The sequence below is a fragment of the Salvia splendens genome, chromosome 18 (genome assembly GCF_004379255.2).
Source record: "Salvia splendens isolate huo1 chromosome 18, SspV2, whole genome shotgun sequence".
Lineage (NCBI taxonomy): Eukaryota > Viridiplantae > Streptophyta > Magnoliopsida > Lamiales > Lamiaceae > Salvia > Salvia splendens.
This window is the reverse complement of record NC_056049.1, coordinates 15,380,436-15,386,645: the sequence shown is the minus strand read 5'-3', so window position 1 is coordinate 15,386,645 and position 6,210 is coordinate 15,380,436. Positions and strand designations below refer to the sequence as shown.

At 42.4% G+C, this 6,210-nt stretch overlaps 1 long non-coding RNA gene across 1 annotated transcript; it reads right to left on the bottom strand.

Annotated features, from left to right (window-relative positions):
• Positions 1–475: 475 nt before the first annotated feature.
• On the bottom strand, positions 476–5,854 carry LOC121777854. The gene is made up of 2 exons (XR_006045562.1): positions 4,563–5,854; positions 476–4,470 (listed from the first exon to the last, which is right to left on the bottom strand). It is a non-coding gene; the product is annotated as an uncharacterized LOC121777854 (long non-coding RNA).
• Between the last annotated feature and the right edge of the window lie 356 nt (positions 5,855–6,210).

The window sequence follows — 6,210 nt, the reverse complement described above, 5'->3', positions numbered from 1 at the left end:
AAGAGAAGAACTCTTTTTGATGAAGCTTTGGGGGTATTTACAGTGGAAAAATTGCCCCTCATCAAATAAGGAAAAGGGTTGCAAAGTATGGTAAGTCTTGGAGAGAAAGTAGGGCAAATCTGCTCGCCGCTTTTCTCCAGCGGGCCGCTGCACCTTGGCCAGCGGTCGCTGTGGGTTGATCCGGAGCTTCTGTCTCTTGGGCAGCGGTCGCTGCACTTGTTTCAGCGGTCGCTAGCTATCATCCTGTAACTCTCTGGACTCTTTGTAGCGGTCATTGTGCACACCCCAGCGGTCGCTGGGCGTGTTCTTCCTTTCATGCACAACTTTCCCTGAGCGGGCCGCTACTGGCTTAGCGGTCTCAAGGTGCAGCGGTCGCTGGATGTGTTGCAGCGGACCACTGGGCGTCTTGAACAACTCCAAATTTCGAACTTTGCATTTTGACTCTTTTTTATGGCTCAAATATGCACATTTCTCATAAAACACGTCAAAATACCAAAATTGATAAAACATACGAAATATAGACATGAATTGTGATTTTGACATTACAAACGAACCAAATAAAGGCCTTAAAACCGTGCAAAATCCGAGCGTATCAACTCCCCCAAACTTACATTTTTGTTTGTCCTCGAAAACAACATAGAAGATACAATAATAGACACACGGAATGCACAAGGACTAGACGTCATAATTGCCTCAAAGTATGGAAAAGATAGATCAAACATAAATTAACGCAATCAAATCAAGCAAGGCTTATTATTGCACTTTCATTACTAACTCGTAGAACACCTTGAATTCATGCACTCACATGTGGCAAACTTCCAAAGATGGGAAGTGTTATCTCACTCTCAAAGTGTTTAAGGTAAAATGTATATAGGAACTCAAATCATGCATCATGCAAAGTTTACCATAGGCTTGCTCAAAGTCTAATCTCTCATCTACTAGATGTGATTAAGCATCAAAAGTCCGAAAGGTCTTTATTTTTTATTGTAATGTAGGCTCTTTGGTAGGTGAGGAATATTTGGCTAAAAAGTGGCTAAAATAAAAATCTCAAGTAGAGTAAAATAAACTCCACTTTTCTTATAAACCCAAGACACTTTTGATAATATTTCTCCTTCAACTCACTTTCCCAAACCTTTTATTTTTCTTTCTTTTTCACACAACATTTTATTTCTTTTTCTTTTTTCTTTTCTCACTTTTCGTAGGCATCCTTTATACATTAAGCACACTTTTGAATTTTTCTATTTCACAACTTGCACTTTTATAATATTCAAGCACACTACTTTTCACTTTTCATAATTTCTTCTTATTTCTCCAATTCGTTTACAAAAGATAAAATAAAATAACTATACTAACCCAAGGAATTGTCCACATTGATTTGACTTCTAAAGAATAAACTTAAAGGCTCTCCAAAGGGATAATGAGTTTTTTGAAAAGGGTAAAAAATTTTGGATAAAAAAAATAGGTTGAAAAGATTGTCTAACATCCTCCTTAATCAACGTAAACACTATGTAAACTTAGGCAGACGAGGAGCAAGTTATAGAAACATATACATGAATGCAGATAAATCACACAAGAAAGAATTTAAGACTCAAATCTCACAAGGTATAAGCCTGATTCAAGGCGAACAAGCATCACTAGTTATGCACCTTTTTACCAAACCATCAAATCAAAACTTTACGCCATACTTAATCAAAGATGAAAAGAACTTTGTATATCATTGACAAGTCTGTCTAATGTGTTCATAATCATGCGTGTTTCTAAGTTTTTCATGCTAAGTTCACGACATGGATTCACCTTCGGGAATTTTTCAAAAACAAAAACAAAAACAAAAACAAAAACAAAAACAAACACAAAAACTTAAGGTCACGGTCCACCACTTCATCCCCCAAACTTATTTACAACAAAATGCAAAATAAGTTCGTAGAGTCGGTAGGGACGTGAGTAAATTAAGAAAGCAATAAAGATACCTTGAAATTTCCGCATTGACGTTGGACAGGGAAAAATTCAAAAATTTGCGACTGGAGCACTGTGAATGGCCAGCGGACCTGAACCTGTGAAAAATTTCAATAACGTGAAAACCAAACTTAAACCAAAAACAACTTCAAAAACATAAAGAGAAGATGTTCAAACTTCAAAAAAAATGTCACAACAAAAACTAAAGCAAATATGATACAAATGGTCATATAAAGTCATGAGCTTGACTCCATTATTGAGGAGAAGGGAAGCGAGCGTTGAGGTCGTCAAAGGCGCCAATGAGATAGGTGATGTCGCCACTCATGGTTTGGCTCTCCTCACGAGCCTCGGCGGCCATCCTTTGGAGCTCGGTGATTTGTTGACGTTGATGAACATCTTCTAGCCGTTGACGCTCCCAAAAGTCTTGTTCTGCCGTCCGCCAATCACCTTGTGCCGCCCGTCCTTAGCGGTTGAAGGCGTTCTCTTATTTTTGCCCCGCTCATCTATTGTCCCAAGTGTTGGACATGTTTTGCATGTAGGAGAACATATCTCCTAATTGGGCGGAGGTGTTCACTTGGAACTCCTCATTGGCGTTAGGCCTTCCGCGACGACGGTTGGCTTTAGTGCGGCGGCGGTGGCAATCTACTTCCTCCTCCTCTTCTTCTTCTTCTTGTTGTGGCAGCGCCCCACTCCCTTGAGCTTGTGAATGCTCCGCCCTCTCTTGATAGTTTTCGATGGTGTCGAAGGCGAGGATGTGGGAAGGAATGTTTCTCCACCTAAACTCCCATTGAATGGGGTTTGCCTCAATGGCTCTTCGGTGGGAGGGAGTGTTGAGCTTCCAATTAGCTTGATTCTCCCATGTGTCTACCTTGGTCAAGTATGGGATGGGAACGGGAAAGTGATCCCAATCCACTTGCATAAAAAATGCTTGACCGCTAGAATCGGTCTTCAAGAACTCTACCGAAAAGAGAACCTCGTAAGTGATGAACTTTTCCCCCATATCCTCGGCGAACCCCGCGGTTGAAATGCCAATGTGTTCGGTAAGCGCTGTGATTAATCCCCCGCAACATATCATACTCCCGTCCTTCTTTGAAATGCGGTCAACGTAGAGAGTGAAGAGGATCCCAAAGTTGATCCCCCTCTTGTTAAGAAGGCACCACATGACGTTGATCTCGGTTTGGGACCACTCCCACCATCAATTCTTGCAAACATAAGTTGGGTCATCGCTCGGTGGATGTATCTCAAGACGGGGTTGCGGATGGATGAGGACTTGGCATAACCCGAGCCATGCTCTTCTCCTTCCATTGTCATCGCACCCCAAACATCGGAATACTCATAATCAATCTCCTCATCGGGGTTGGGGTCGAAAAATTGGAACACCTCACAAAGGTCCTCCATGGATAAAGAGTGGTTGCAGTTGCCAAGGCATAAGTCTATGCTCTCGGGGGTGCGGTAACGGCGGTTCTTGTGCACCTTGAGTGTGCTTAGGAACTCGAGAGTGCGTCTCATATACGATGGTCATCTCCCTTGGAACATGTGGATGAGGCCATTTCCCTCCCCGACGTTGCACAATGCCCAAAAGTCGTCTAGAATCCCCAAAGTACCAAGGGGAAGCTCATGGGGTTACCGTGAGGGCACCGTGTCTCGTGCCGAGACTCTATTCCACATTGCCTTTTTTTCATCCGTGGGAAGGCTAACTCCGTAACTCTTCGCATTCTCGGGCTTGCCTCATGTTGTCATTTTCCTACAAAAGAAAATCAAACTCTAAAAAGAGCACCAAACAATAGACAAACAAGGGTTTCCCCAAACTTGCACTCAACTAAGTATACATCGAAAATCAACAAAGATGTGCAAGTTTGTATTAAAAAAAATCATTCCAAATTGTAGCATGTGATCATGTAAAACAAAATCAACAATTTAGAACAACTAGAATCCATCCCCCAACGTGAATTCATCCCCTATGCAAAGATGTATCAACATGAACAACACAAAATAACAATCTCTATGACTACACATGTATTGCAATTCATGGAAGTAATAATAGCCTCACAATTCTATGAACATGATTGCAATATATAACAATTAAGAACAAGAGGGAATTCACCAAAAAAAACCAACAATTCACCACTCTATGCAAAATTCAACCATGAAAGACAAGTAGAAACATCATCACACTCATCCCCCATACTAAAACATGCTTTTCAACCGAACAATTTATCAAGAAAGAGCAAAATCCATGGAAGAATTCAAACTAAACTCAGAAATTAAGAGTAGGATTCATACCTTGAGTTGGAGAGAATTGGGCGATGAAAGCTTGAATTTAGGAATGGAATGGAAGAATGAGAGTGTGGGAGTGTGAATTTGGTGATACTTTGTAGTTGGGGTCGTGTGCAAGGGAGAATTGGAGAAGATGGTGGAAGGAAGGAGAGAAAACTCACCTTAAATAAGAAAAATTACGTCTCTGCCCCTTCTGTAATACCCGCTCTTTAAAGCCCCTTTTCCTTGCGTGTTTTCGAACTAGAGAAACGTCGTATTCTTAAAATGAGTAAGAATCGAACATATCAAAATGAGACCGGGTATACTTCTCTAAGTGATCAAAGTGCACTTACAAAGAATACAAAGATTTTATCTCGAACTAAAAACGTTCGAAAACATGATACATTAAATTATAGGATCGTCTTCCGTATGACTTGCACTTTGGGCCCCTCCCATGGCTGTGCAACCAGCAACTCCGGGCAGCGAGCACAATGACCCGAGTCAGCGAGCCAGTCGCGGAGACAACAGCTCAACAGACATTTCCTTTTTCAACCACCCCAGCCCCATGTACAGCAGCCTGCACGAGCCAGAGAAAGGGAAGAAAACCTGCAGCACGGCTGCAGCAACCCTGCACCCCAGCTCCAACAGCCTCTGCCCCACCTTGTGCACCTGCAAATCACCACCAGAATCAATTAAAGGTGCTGCAAAGGACTGAGAAAAGGACATCTGCTGTAGGATAACAAACTTGAGATTTCATTCTGCACCAAGATCTACTTTACAGAACTTTCAGTTACAAACACTATGTATATATATATACTCTATCTCCCTCGGTTCCACTCACTCCCACCACATCAAAAGAAATCATCACACTTCTATTCTTTGGAAAGCCAAGAATCAGGCAACAAGGGAAAGAGTTCATCCACACCTCTCATAACAACAAACCAAGTATTTTTCCCCACGACACCACCTTGCATCACAGTAGAACATGCCTTAGGATTGAGAGAAATAGCAAAGCACAGAGCATAGCTTATGGAACTAATGTTGAACCTAGCAAATCACTTAAAGAAAGAACTTAAAGGTTTTACTACAGCAACATCACAAAACATGCCAAATAACTCCATACACTAGAACTCATTTCAGTGAGATCTCAAGAACTAGTATAAGCTAGGAAGGAAGACTTAGCTTAGTATTTATAGTTGCCCGATGAAGATCGATTGACGGCGGAGCCCCGAAGACAGGGTTGTTCGATCTGGGCGACGACGGAGGGAGCAAACTGCGAGGGCTGTTCGGCACTTGCGGAGGAGAGTCGATAGTGGAAATCTCACCGTCAATAGAAGACCAGCGGCGGCGCTGACCGCGCTGTCCAAGCCTGACCGCTTGCGAACCAGCAGCGAGTCGAGGGGCAGCGGCGGTGGTGCTGACTGACAATGGATGTAACACGGTGGCGGGGAAATAGCGCGAATCGATGGCGAAGGTCCTTGATTTGGGTGTCTGAACTTGGGACTAAATTTTGGGCGAAAGAGAGAGAGAGCCGGTGGCGAGAGCGGTCGACGAGCGGGGATAGCAGCAGCGTCGACCCCTGGGGAGAGAAAGAGGTGAGCTAGGGTTGAACTTTGGGAAGATGAAATGAGAGAGAGGCAACAGATTAAGAATGTCCTGGGCCAGAATCTTCTATTAGAAGGGTTTGGGCCATAAGAAACTCTCAAGCAATTGGGCCATGCCCATTAATAATTGATATGGGCCACTGCCAATAATTAAATTAGGGGCCATGGGATTTAATCTTTTAAGCCATTAAAAAAAAGAGGTGGAAATTGGGCCACTACTTTTGAAATTAAATTTGGCCTTATCACATGAGTAAATTCGTTGGACCACAGCTCTAAATAAATGCAAGAGTTGAGAAGAGAAATTTCCCTAAGCCACGGAAGAAGAGAAATTTATAAGCCGTGTTGAAATAGTACCCAGTAAATAAATAGATGAGAAACTTTATTAGTCACAGAAAGT